Source organism: Eubalaena glacialis, chromosome 8 (genome assembly GCF_028564815.1).
Source record: "Eubalaena glacialis isolate mEubGla1 chromosome 8, mEubGla1.1.hap2.+ XY, whole genome shotgun sequence".
Taxonomy (NCBI): domain Eukaryota; kingdom Metazoa; phylum Chordata; class Mammalia; order Artiodactyla; family Balaenidae; genus Eubalaena; species Eubalaena glacialis.
In genome coordinates this window covers 50,611,146-50,625,873 of record NC_083723.1, presented here as the reverse complement: position 1 = coordinate 50,625,873, position 14,728 = coordinate 50,611,146, and positions in this window count along the sequence as shown.

Genomic DNA, 14,728 nt, shown 5'->3' with positions numbered 1-14,728 from the left:
TCTCACCCCCATCTATCATATTCTCCTCAGTATGTAAATGGTAAAATGTTTGAAACAGCACTATCTTTGCCTGGTGCTAAATGAACTCTTTAGAGTATCTGTAGCCAGCTTCTGCTTCTGGCCATGTCATAGTAACTGGTATTAGATTTGCCTTCCTGCTGAAAATAGGTATAAAGCTGGACAAAACATATAAGGCAAACTATGATCTTTGAGAAAAAGAATCACACAAGGCAAGTGCCATGATTACCCTATTCCCCAACATTCTGCATGGGAGTGCTTTTCTGCCACGGTGCAGTGGCAGCCTTGTTGGCCTCCAGAGGCAGAGACTAGAGTTCTTGGCTTCTGAAGTGGTTGCAGTTTGGGGGGCAGAGAGCCGCATGGAAATGGTGAGCCTAAGACCTGTGTTGTGCAAGGGTTAGGCTGGTTATACACAGAGTGAGACTCAGTGAGGCCTGGCAGAGATCATTTTCCTGCAGCAGGGCTGAGAGGGAAATATCAATAGCAGAGGTCATGCATACAGAGAGGTATTGGAGTTCCAGCCCAGTTGGAATAGAGAGAACACACTGGGCATTATTGCACTTTCAATAAAATTCCCAGAAAGTTTACCCTCCATGAGTAAGAATCAAGCTCTGGAATAAGGGGCATGCACTAGGACTACATCCAAAATACACCTGCCTTAACAAAGAATAAAACTAAACTTAACAAAGCTAAAATGATCCACAGGTACTTAAGTACCTGCTAAGGCAAAACTGAAAACTCTTAAAGGAAGTTGACATACTTGAGCCTGCCTGCAATATAATTCCACAGTATACAACCAAAAATCACTTGACATGTAAGAAAACAGGAAAATGCGACCTGAAGTAAAGAGAGAAATCCTTCACTAGAAATAGGTCCCAAAACTTAGCAGATAAGGACTTTAAATAGTCTATTATAAAGATAAATTTGTTCAAAGACTTAAAAAAAAATGAATGAGTAGATGAGGAATCTCAGCAGAGAATTGAAACTATGAAAAAAAGCTGCAGAAAGTTTAGAACACAAAAGTAAATATCCAAAATAAATATTTAATTATCTAGTAAGTATCTAAAATAAAAATGTCATTGGGTGTATGTAGCGGAGCACAACAGATTGGAGATGGCAAAATAGTCAGTAAACTTGAAGATCGATGAAAAGTAATTATCTAATCTGACCTAATAGAAAAAACACTGAAAAATATTTAACTAAAGCTTCAGAGTTCTTTTGAATAGTAAGTGGTCTAACACAGGTATAATCTGAGTTTCATAAGTAGAGGAGGAAGAAGAAGAAAAAAATACTTGAGGAAATAATGGCTGAAAATTCCCCCAATTTGGTGATAAACGTAAGATTACAAAACCAATAAGCTCAGCAAACCCTAAGCAGGATAAATACAAATAAAACCCACGTAGGCAAATCATTGCCAAATTGATAAAACCAAAAATAAAGCGAAAACTTTGAAAACAGAGTGGAACAGCCCAATTAGTGGGTAACAATATGAATGAGGGATCACTTTCATCAGAAACAATGGTGGCCATGATGCAATGGAATCTTTAAAGTTCTGCGAAAAAACTGGTTAAGTATCCCAGAATTCTACTTCTAGTTCAAATATACTTCAAGAATGAAGGTAAAATAAAAACTTTTTTCCAGGCAACTAAAACTGAGAGATTTCACTGCCGGCAGACTTACAGCAGAGAAATGCTAAAGGGATTACTTCAAAGGAAGAGGAAATGGCACCAGATGGAAAATCAAATCAACAGGAAAGAATGAAGAGTACCAGAAATGGTAAATATGTGGTTCAATGTAGAAGAATACCTGTAAGTCTAACTATGAAGTATTGTCACGATGAGTTCATGAAAATTATATTTGTCACAAATTAAAAAATGGTAAGAAAAGATGAATTCCAATATTATTTGGTTTATCTTATAGTCTGATTTTACTTCTCCCTGTGTGTATATGTTTGCATTTATCCTAGATCTTTTTTTTTTTACCATCTTTATTGGAGTATAATTGCTTTACAATGGTGTGTTAGTTTCTGCTTTATAACAAAGTGAATCAGCTATACATATACATATATCCCCATATCTCCCCCCCTTGCATTTCCCTCCCACCCTCCCTACCCCACCCCTCTAGGTGGTCACAAAGCACTGAGCTGATCTCCCTGTGCTATGCGGCTGCTTCCCACTAGCTATCTATTTTACATTTGGTAGTGTATATATAAGTCCATGCCATTCTCTCACTTCGTCCCAGCTTACCCTTCCCCCTCCCCATGTCCTCAAGTCCATTCTCTACGTCTGTGTCTTTATTCCTGTCCTGCCCCTAGGTTCTTCAGAACCATTTTTTTTTTAGATTCCATATATATGTGTTAGCATACGGTATTTGTTTTTCTCTTTCTGACTTACTTCACTCTGTATGACAGACTCTAGGTCCATCCACCTCACTACAAATAACTCAATTTCATTTCTTTTTATGGCTGAGTAATATTCCACTGTATATATGTGCCACATCTTCTTTATCCGTTCATCTGTTGCTGGACACTTAGGTTGCTTCCATGTCCTGGCTATTGTAAATAGTGCTGCAATGAACATTGTGGTACATGACTCTTTGAATTATGGTTTTCTCAGAGTATATGCCCAGTAGTTATCCTAGATCTTGTTAGCAGAAAACCTTTTTGCCCCTTCTGGAGTTCTGCTAAAAGAACAATCTCTTAATTCAAAGGCCATGCTTCTGAATGTAAGATGGGTCATAGCTGACAGCACGTTCTTCTTTATGATATAGCTGCAAATAGATTCAGTCAAGGTTGAAGCCCTGGTGGTACACACTGGTATAGTTGTTCTAGTTGTTAAAATATTGAAGTACTTTCATCCAGGTGGTGAATAGTCAATCTACCAAGCCCTTTGAATATTCCTCCACTTCCCTGACTACTCTCATTCCCCCACTGCCTCCCTCAATTCCTTCATGGCCCAGCTAGAAAAGTGTTCAATTCTGGCAGAGTCGGGTCTTTAGGTTCCAGCTCCAAGAGGTATGGCTGCTGTTCATTTTCTTAACTTGATGCTAGTTGTTAAACTTTTTGCATATCACCCTTGAATTTACTTGCTGAATAAGATGTTGGAAATTTGGGGAATGTTTCAGTTTTAAACAGAATTCTTAACAGCTTGAACAAAATTGGATTTTTCCTTGTAGTTTGATGGATTAGCATCCATTTCCAATTTTTCTGGAAACCATACCACAGTTTTCCTTTGGGAACCAACACTTATGTTCATAAAGCAAGGTGAATCCATTCCTGGCTTGTTAGGTGGCTTGTGACACACGTGACTAACCAGAGTGTGATATGTACCTGACCACAGCAGTTCATTCCAGAATGAGCCTGTGACCAAATCATTGCTAACCAGGGTTAATGTGAGAACATTTTCTAGAACCACCAGGAGAAAAGCATCCCCTTTCTGTCAGAGTGACGTAGAGGAATGGATGTAAGCCTGGAGCTGCTGGCAGCCACCTTACCACCATGAGGCAAGAGCCTGTCTGAGATGCAAAGCCAAGAGATGGAGAAATAGTGAGACCTGACAGTATTGTACATGCTATTTAACCCAGCTAAGATTTCCCAGTTATGTGAGATAATAAATTCCTCTTTGCTTATGTCAGTTTGAAATCTGTTTTATGTCACTTTTCATTAAATGATTCCTGAATAGAGCCTCACTTTTTTCCCATCTCCTCCCTTAAAGATACTAAAATTTATTGAGCAACTACTCTGTGCCAGAAACTGTAATGTTCTAAATGGATTATTTTATTTAATCCTGTAACTTTCCTCCTACTCGGTTATGCCCTTCCACAGATGCCCGATGCTGTCCTGCATCTCAAATGGTACCAGGGTTTGTGATGGTTTCCATTGTGTTACCCTATTTATGATGGGTTTTCCTAGAAATGCAACTACTCCAAAGCCATCCATTCCTTCATACTCTTATCAGAATTCCCATTTTCTCAATTCTCTTACTTATCACAAATAAAGTCATCTGATATATTAAGCCATCGGTTTTTAGCACATTAATGCAAGTTACTTTGTTACCTATTTAGGAATGGTCAAAGTTTTAAATGGGCCAAAACATTGGCTTAAAAAAAGAGGAACATTTTTAATCATGGAATTTTAGATACCTCAGTGTACAGACAATGAAGTATCAGGGCCTGATTAATATTCTTCAAGTTATAATAGCTGAGAACTCCATGCTCAAATAGAAACAACTTGGATATATATATTAGACACTGTGGGGTTGTGGGCTTAGACTAATTGCCATGAAATTGGCAATTAATTATCACTGACAAATGATCTCCAACCCTTCCAGTCACTGACATAAAACCTATTTTCTCAGTTCTTGCTGAAAATTTTGGGGAAGTGTATTGGTGTGCTTTAGTTGGTTGGTATGAGCTCTCATGAGCCACTCATCAATATTTCTTCCCCAGTCCGTGTTCAGCGATGTCATGTTGATAGCTTCAAATTGGCCATGGTGGGAGTATTTACAGTGCAGAAATCAGCAAATGTTAATAACCAGTCCCTTCACAAGTCCCAAAGATCTAGTTGTTAAACATTTACCAGCACCACTGCTGGTAAGTTTAACCATGTGGTTGTAAAGTCCATTCCTAGAGAATGAAATAAGAAGAGCCTGGGAAAGCAGTACAGCATCATGCTTTAGACAGTGTTTTTCTAACTGCAGATCACAAGCTATTCATGTGTCATGAAATATGTGAGTGAGTTGTAATGAGCATCTTAAAAGGAAATAGAAAAGTTTAAAATATATTAATAAATATCAAAACAATGACCTAATGCATGGAGTAAGGCTGAATATTATTTTCTAAAACTTTCTTCATGTGTATTTATGTGTGTATGCGTGTATGTTCTGGGTTACAGTGTAAAATAATTTCTTTCTGGGTCATGGTAAAAAAAAAAAAAAAAGGCTTGAAAGCCACTGTTTTACAATGTGGGCTCTGTTGTCAAACAAATGTCGGAATCTACTTACTGACCTTAGCATATGGCCCTCTCTCTGCCTCATTTTACACGTGTGTAAAATGGAGACAAAATTAGCACCTATCTCATGGGGCTGTTTTTAGGACCAAATGAAATAATTAACATGTAACATTAGCTCAATAATTGTTAGCTACTATTAGAATGATAGTAGTGAGGATAATTTGTCAACGGCTGCAGTGAATTTGGGAGGTATTCTGGACTCTCCATATAACCACCTGTAGTTCAAAGCTATGGTTGATCCAGGACTGGATACCTTTAACTACCTCATCTATTTCCTCCTTTAGTGAACAGACCACCTACTGCTAATCCTTTCTCCTGGCTGATGTTAAGGAGCATTGTCACCTTGGGGAATTGCTGGCTGCCTGAGTGATGCAAGGTGGGCCCTAACTTCTAAGATGTCCAGTGAATTCTAGATTGTTCAGTGTTTATGTGTGCTAAGACCATAAAATGCCTGGAGAAGATGGAAAGTGACCACCTAAGAAAAAGATGGAAGGTGCTCACAGCCAATTGATTTATTCTGCTTCTTCCGAAAAACCTGTTTCCATCCCTGCTCCCTTGATTCTCTCCTGTCATATTGAGTTTTATTGGGAGGCGCTGGGAACCCCTTACTCTGGGTCAATCCGGTCTAGGACGTTAAGTGACTCATATGCCAAGAGCAGATAGTTACTAAGATTCTGCCAGCAAGACTGTCTTAATTTTCATGATCCCAAAGCATTAGGGGCCTCAGCTACAGAGGGTTTGGGCCCTTGTGGCTGTACTAATGGTGTCTTTAAATTCCACGGCGACTACTCTGCCTGTGCCAACAAGTCTGCACTGCCTTCTGCCCCCGTAGCCAGTCCCTGCCTGCCTTTCAGGGAGAATTGATCTCTCTGTTTTAGTCCACATCCAAATGTAGGGAGCTGCTAACACACAGCTGTAGCTTGAGTCATAGATTTTCAACTAGCTGGACTCACGTGTCTCTTGGGTAGCTTGAGCTTTTAAACTGGTTCTAACAACCTTAATCTGTGTTTTAAAAAAAGACCAAGTTTAACACAAAGTCTTCCTATAACACAGCCTCAAGGTTTCCTTTCCTTTCCTTGTATACTGCCCAAGTCACCAGCATGAAATTTTGGTGCCTTGTTGTTGCACAAAGACCCGTTTCCCCAGGCAATAAAGGGATGGCGAGACACAAAAGAGTGCATATTGTATGAATCTGCTTACATAAAAGCCAAAACCAAGCTAAAGTCATCTATGGTGTTGGAAGTGAGGATGGATTTCACTCTTGGGGATGTGGGAAGTTAATGACTGGAAGAAGTGTGAGAGTGCTTCTTGAGTGCTGGTAACTTTCTGTTTATTGATCTGGGTTCTTGTTTCACGGGGAGTGTTCAGTTTGTTAAAATTCATCAAGCTGCACAATTATGATGGATACACAATTAGGACGGGTGAAGTGTATGTATATTACACTTCAGTGAAAATTCAAAAAGAGAAAGCAAGGCTAAAGTGAAAAAGAATGGGGAACGCGGCTGCTCATTTTTTAAAATGATTTTACGACAAATTGGCCACAGGGGTACTGACATAAACTTACAGCTGTGGGCTTTTTGACAACACCAGCCCTGATGAGAGAATCCCTTAATGCCTGGTGAGAGGCCCTGGTGGAAAATGAGGTGACTTACTTTATCGAGAGTGAGTGTGGGCAATGCAGAGAGAGCCCTCCTTTTCATTATCATAGGAAGCCAGGCACTTTGTTTTCCTTCCTGCGTTTAAGCAAAAACCAGGAATTGGAGTGTAATTGACCCATATACCAGTCATAAGCAATCTGACAGTCGGTACCTGCAATTTAACAGCTCAGGCTGGACGGGACCAGAAAGGTGAACAGCGAGCTCCAATGAGAGGAGCCAAACTTCAGGCTCATTGTGAAGTGAGGCAACTGAGGCTCTCATAGTTTGAGTTCTGAAAAGCAAAGGGAACTAATCTTTGGTTTTCTAATGTTCCAGTGTTCAATAAATTCTGTTTAACAATTTTAAATAAATCACTTACTGTATCTATTACATGCTAGGCCCTCTGGTAGGTTCTAAGGATACAAGGATGAGTGGGACAGCATCCTGGCTAAATACAGTAAAAATACGGTTTCTTGGGACCATGATAACCATCAAAAGCTAAATCTGGAATGTAAACCAAATTGATTTTGGCAGAGCACACTCCAGTGTGCCAAACCTGATGAGGACCCAGAGACTCCTGCCCTCGTTGCCATAATCGTTTGCTTCTCCCACACAGGTTGTGATGATAGATTACCATTTCAAGGTAGGATGGGCAAATCATCTGGCGGAGTTCCAAGGGCTGCAGGTACCACTGCCTTTTCCATAGGCAGTTAATCTTTTTTTTTTTTTTAACATCTTTATTGGAGTATAATTGCTTTACAATGGTGTGTTAGTTTCTGCTTTATAACAAAGTGAATCAGTTATACATATACATATGTTCCCATATCTCTTCCCTCTTGCATCTCCCTCCCTCCCACCCTCCCTATCCCATCCCTCTAGGTGGTCACAAAGCACCAAGCTGATCTCCCTTTGCTCTGCGGCTGCTTCCCACTAGCTATCTATTTTATGTTTGGTAGTGTATATATGTCCATGCCACTCTCTCACTTTGTCCCAGCTTACCCTTCCCCCTCCCCATATCCTCGGCAGTTAATCTTTGAATCTGATCATCCTGCCTTCTGTGTTGCCTGGTGCCATTTTAGACAAGTGCAAAACTGATGCCCACAGAGGCAAACTCATGGCCCAAGATCAAAATATGAGTAAGCAGCAGTCCTGAGAATATATCTCCAGGCATTTGCTTCTCTTATCTTCCTTATGCTCCATGTTTTTGGTTACTGTGGGCTTTCATATTTAAAAAGGTCACAAATAATTGTATGGAAAGTTGATTTTAATTATCCTTCTCATCCCATCTTTTAGGTACACATTATTTTCTCTATGCTCAAGCCTTCACCAAATCCTGGTTGCTGTTTTGACCACAGTAGCTCCAAACTTGGCTTTCTTTTCTCTGTTGCTACTGTTAGATGACATCAACCTTCTATTGATCTTTGTTTCTGACTGCCGCAGCTGCCTTCTAGTTGGATGTCACACACCTCTCTTCTCTCCACTTCAGTCTATTCAACATATTGCTCTAAACTTGTATTCTTTACCTGTGGTCACTTGAACAGATTCAGACATCTCCTGTCAGTCTAAGTTTAGTGTTAGCATCACCAGTTTCAATCACTTTACCCATTCACTTCTTTTCTCTTCTCTTTTACAGACCATTTTCTTTAGCTCCTAGGAAACACCAACATAACATTTGATGCTTTCTGTTGTCATTCTTAACTCAGCATAATTTTCTAGTCTGGACAAGTTAATTCAGTTGGTTAGCTCATGGCACTTAGTGAAGTCTCCATCATTTGATTTGTCCCAGTTGCATTATTCTAGACAGAACTTGTGTCACATGTTTGGTCATAGTCTGTATTGCAGAAGCCTGCTATTGGTCATAAAGTAAACTGTTGGACATGCTTCCTGGCAAGCTTTGAATAAACCAGTTATCGTAGCTAAACTTAGGAGAACTAGCAGATCCGTGTAGGTTAGTATGGTCTTTTCTAGCGATGGGTGATGTATTGCCAGGCAACATGTAGCAGGTGTGCCAGAATGATTTGTTGGCTATAAATGACTATTTTCTCGTTTCTTTCACACTTTACAATAAATCGCAGTTTTCTCTTTCACTAGATCCTCATTCCTGAATGGAAAACGTAGTTAACATTTTTTTGAGCTTATTGGTAAGTTGTGGTCGTTTACTCTTCCCAAGATTTCTGTTGTAAATAGATGAATAAGGCTGGTTTAGGGGCAGACCTGAGCACCTCTTGCTCAGGACTCCTCGGTCACTGAACAGTAGAACAGATCTGTCTGATTCCCAGTTCTTTGGCCTTCCTTTTATTACGCCCTGCCTTTGAGAATTGTGTCCAAATATCCCAGGGAACAGATAAGAAGAGCGTGAGCTGTAAGACACCTTCAGGTGGCTTGAGTGTCTTTCTCGTGCTTCTCTTTCTTTGAATGCATTTGTGTTTGCTTCACTTAGATCCCTAAAGTATCATTGCCTCAAAATATTTTGCCTCAAGTCTATACAGGTTCTAGTTTAGTTTCAGGAGACCCTTTCCTCTAGGCCGTGACTCTTGGAGATGATCCTAACTAGGGAGGGGACCTTTGAACATGAATTTGTTTCTACACCTGGCACCCACTAGCCTTCTCACCATGGCCATCTTTGGAGCCAAGTCCATCCACTGTCCAGATGTTTCTTTAACTTGTGGCTTAGCACAAGCCATTTCCACCCTACTGTTTAGCGAACATATCGAGTAATAACCTTGGGGAATTTCAAAAGCCCTGAACTGCAATTTCTGTTTGCAATTCCTGCAAAATTATCCCAGTGGTGTAGATGCTGAACTAGCCAAGCATCCCCTCCACAGCCTGCCAGTGACCCATTTCACAGTGGGAGGGCTGCCACTTTATAAGGCCTGCGGTGGGACACACAGATGCTACCCAAAGGATGGTATGTCACATGACACCCAGAGGAAAACTGAATACCCAGGGAAAGCAGATTTTGTTCAAAAACTTTATGTCTTCATTAGGTCGAAAACCTGTAGTGTAGTAAGAATTAGAAACTGAGCTCTGATTTTATTGATGAGAAATAGCACCTTTAGTTAAAACTGCACAAAGCATGATCATATGGATTTCGTTAAATGTTACTGACGTTGCGTGGACTTTATATGAAATCCCTCACTAGAACCTTAGCATCTGAGTGTGTTCAATGCTGTTTCCATGTTGATCGAAACAAAGTTGCCCTCTAATACTCCCCTGGGATGCATTATTTGAGCTCTGAAGGCTTGACAGATGAGAGTCAAGGACAATGAAGGTATCTTTGACATGGGTGAGTCAAAAGAAGATAAGGGTTCTTTCTGGGGTTTTGAGTGGATTCTATGACAATCCGTGAACAGGACAGTAGCCTAATTCCATGAAAAATTTCACGGTATACCTCTTTTTAAAAAATATTTTATTTATTTATTTATTTATTTATTTATTTTCTTTATTTTTTTGGCCGTGTTGGGTCTTAGTTGCCGAATGTGGGATCTTCACTGAGGCATGAGGGATCTTTCGTTGTGGCACGCGGGCTCTTCGTTGTGGCGCCGGGCTTCTCTCTAGTTGTGGTGTGCGGGTTTTCTCTCTCTAGTTGTGGCTCGTGGGCTCCAGGGCGTGTGGGCTCTGTAGTTTGTGGCACACAGGCTCTCTAGTTGAGGCGCACAAGCTCAGTAGTTGTGGCATGTGGGCTTAGTTGCACCGCCGCATGTGGGATCTTAGTTCCCTGAGGGGGATCGAACCCACATCCCCTGCACTGGATGACGAATACTTTACCACTGGACCACCAGGGAAGTCCCATACCTCTTAATGTACTAGCTCCGCTGCTCCTTCCTCCAAATAGCCACTATCCTTGGCATCACTATTCGTGTTCTTGTTTTTAATATGTATGAGTATTTGTAGATGATAAAATGTTTCAACAGGAAAGCCTTAGAAATAGTCCACATTGACCCTTGATCTTCTCAATTTTTCATATGAAGAATCTGAATCCCATGGGGTAAGGAGATCCCTATTTTAGGATCTTGACTGAACACTTAGGTAAGGGCTCTTGCCCTGGATGAAATCTAGTCCGCATGTGGTGCCTATTTCTGTGGATGTAACACACTGCTAGATTCTTCCAATATATTTTCTTCTTCTACATAGAGACCTGTTACTTTCCCACAAATGATTTGGAATTCCTGCTGATATTTTCCTTCCATTAGACAATGCTGTGCCTTCCTGAGGGGACAGTTTGTTAAAGAAAGAGTCAGGGATACTAGCCGGGTGAGCCAAGGCAGACAAAGAGGTCTTCCATTGTTAAGTCGCAAGGATGGATGGCAGCTAGCTGTAGGAAACATAAGGTGTGTATTGGCCACATGCTGTTGCTCTGAGAACAATGGTGAAAAAGTGAAAGGTTAAGACAAAAGCAAAAAGCAAAATAATAGATGTGTCCCCAGGCTGTCTGCTGCCAGGTAGGGAAGAAGAAAAAGGATGTTGTCTTGAGGAAGGCAACTACTTCTGTCTACTGAGCTTTTGAAAAAGGTGAAGTTAACCACAGGGCGACAGGGAAAACAACAGTGGGGAGGGCGGGCTAACAGAATGCTGACTGTTCCTCGCAGAAACGTGACCTCCAGGCTGCGCTGCTTAGTGGGCTGTGAAATCACAATGAACAGAGCAAGAGTTTTGTAAGTGAGCCGAAGCTGCTTCCAATTACATCCTGCTATTAGCTGCATTTAGAACAACCACAATGAACAACTCCATGTTCATCGGACTGTGATATGGTCTTGAAGAAACCATTAATAAAAACGGTCAATGATAGTTACCCTCACTGTGTTGATATTTTAGATCTTGGCCATTTAGGATGTTTGCCAAGGTGGGCTGCCGAAGCAGGAAATGGGTTGAGTAGAATTGGCAACCAGAGCTGATGGTACCAAGATATTCCAACAGAGTCTGCCCGAGGTTTTCATTTATCTGTTTGTGTACTTCTGCTGAGATTATACCTGGACTCTGTTGAATGTAATTGAGGCTAAACCTCTTCAGTACCTAAGGTGTAGAAAATAAGTGGGAGCTCAAGAACACACCGAACCTATAAGGAAAAAGAGGCTTTGATTTATGTAGAAGATTAAAGATATTAAATATCACAATTGCCCATGTAAAAGCCTTTTTAGGAAATAAAATGAGCTCATAGAAAATATGATCTGAAAAAAAAAAAAAGAAAAAAAATCCCCTGTCAATTTTCTCCTGAAATAATGGCTTTAAGATCCTTTTTGACCCCTAAGATATTAGAGGGTCCATTATCATTTCTGTTTTGAGACATATTAGTGAGGGTTTAGAAGCTGTAAAGGAGAGCACATTTTATGGACAAAACATTGTTTTGTTGAGTGGAGTGAAAATTCATTACGCTGTTGTGGCAGCTAACTTTTTACCACATGGCTCAAGGGTGTCTGCTGAAATTTTTCTCAGGGTAATCGGATGTGTAATGGAATCGTGGACACTTACATGTGGAAGTGAACTTACAAAATGTCTCTTCCAGTTCCTCTGAGGACCTGGAGCAGTGAGTAGTCTCGTCTGCATTATTAAATCACTTGAAATCAGAGCCAAGACTAGAACTCAGTTTATGACTTCAAAAGTCCTCTGAGCATGTTGTCTCCATGGAAATGAGTTGGTGGTCTTTGCTGTACTTGATCTACAAAATCAATGCAGAGTTGACACTAGAATCTGAAGCCCGTCCGAGACACTTGGCTCCTTCTAGTTTTTGACAGGCCAAAGTTGTGTGATGTTTGCCAACCCTGTTATTCAAAGAAGCTGATTCCAAATGGTCTGCTTTACCCAAGAATCACTAAAAGTACCACTGGCTCTCTGTCCAATATTCCTTTTGAGTAAAGTGATGTATGCCCTGTGAAATCTGGCCTTAGCAGATGCACCAGGCTAGGGATTCATCTTGGCTTAGAAGGTGAAACCAATGTGATGAAGGCCATGGCTGGACTCTGTTGAGTTATGTGGCCTTGGGTAGTCTCTGAGCTTTAGTTTTCCAGTGTATAGAACCAAGGAGTTGAGCTGAATGATCTCTCCAGTATTCTCTTACTTGCACATTTTGTTTTCCATCCTAAATTCAAGGTTGAAGAATATTTCTGGAATTCTAGAGGTCTATCTACTTAACAACCCTTCTCTCTCCTCTCATATACAGTATAGAAGTCTATGGAAGTCATTCAAAAATATATCTTTTTCTGTACATGGCTGACCCTCTACTAGTCACGTTTTTGGTTTGGTGTCCCAGTGTAGGGCTACATTAGACCTATCCTGCCATTCTCTCATTTGTCCACCCTCCTCCCCCTCCAAGGATGGAACTCAAACACAGAGGTGCAAGAATTGAAACGAAGACGTAAAACTATCTCTATTTGCGGGTGGTAGCTTGATTCCCAAAAGAATCAATGGCAAAACTACTCTAAACAAAAAGAATTTAGTAAAGTAGCAATTTATGAAATTATCATACAAAAATTAGACAAAAATCAGTTCTACAGGTAAATATATATTCAATGCGCAACAACATTCTTTTCGCCAGCGCCTCTCCAGATTCTAGAAAAGCACATTTTCCAGAAGAGTTCTCAGGAAGTGCTGATGGAACAATATTTATCCTAGTCTTACATGTTCACGACAGTTTTCTTTCTTTTTTGTGGCAGTTATACTTAAAGGTCAGTTTGAATGGATAGAAAATATTTGGCTCACATTTGCTTTCCTTGAGCAACTTAGATATGTTACTCAATTGTCTCCTGGTAAACCATTGCTGTTGTAAAGTGTAATGTCAATCTGTTTTTTTTTTTTTTACCCTTATAAGTGACTTAGTCTGTTTGCCTGAATCTCCTCCCTTTTCTTTTTAAAATGCCCTATAGTTTTACTGGACAATGTTTTGATATTGACGGCCTGGATTGATTTTTTTTTTCCCCAAGTATACAAAATGCCCTTCAAAAAAAGATGGAACACAAACAAATTAGTCTTAAAATAAAGATTAGAGGGCCAGATGAAGAAAACATTAGAAAAACATGCTCAGGAACTCAATATCATTGAAAGATATTTAATGTTTGCTGCCTACCTAGAAACAGCTTTGTATTTTTAGCAACATTGGAAGAAAAGGAAGGGAGAAAAAAGAAAAAAGAAAAAACCCCCCAAAACTTGAGGGCCTACTTTGTTTTAAGTCTGGGACTAGGCATATCCCTATAGTTTAACTTGGTCCTCTCCATCATTCATTTCAACCAGTATTAATCAGTGCACTTACATGCCAGGCACTCAAGATACAGAGGTGGATGGGACAAATGCAGTCTTTGTCCTCAGTGAGCTCACCTAGGTGGATATTTTATCTTCAACTTTACACAAAAGTTCCTGTGCTTTTGTCAAACTATAGATTTCATTTAGAAACTCTGGAAATATGACCCCTCTTTAAAAAATTTCTCCTAGCCATGAATGTCCAAAAAATGGGTAAGTATACATTTTACTATCAGAATGACATAGCACATTTCGTCCAAAAAATTCTCACTCCAAAGGTCGTTTTTCTTAGTCTGCTAAGTTCTTGGTGAGCAGCTCTGTAGGAAGGCATTCATGTCATGTTGAATTGGAGGCAGAGCAAGGCCATGTGACTTCTCCAAGGTCACTGAGTGAGGTGGCAGGAAGGCCTTGATCCAAGGTATCTGCAAGTGTCTGGGGAAGATTTCTGAGTGTATTGTTTTCACCTTCCTGACTGTTCGGTCAGATTTTCTGGTGTGCAAGTTGCCAGGTTTGGAAGGTGGCATTCTAAACCTAAGCCTGCCTTCTCCAAGGTAGGCCAGTGCTAAAATGAGAGAGGCCTCTCTCTATCCTTGGGCCAATGCCCCATTCTCCCCTAGCAGCACGGCTGTGAATAGTTAGATAAAGCGCACCTCCCACTGCCCTCGGGGGCCTTGGGCACACCTGCCAAGTCAAATGCACTTTATCTCAGTCAAGCATTGCCTGGCCCTCTGCTGTGGCCGAACGCCCAGGCCATTGGCTGCTGTTTGACAAAGCCAACTGGAGAAGGAAGTGACCCAAATGCCAGCCCTGGGAGAGGTATGAGATCGAAAGGAAA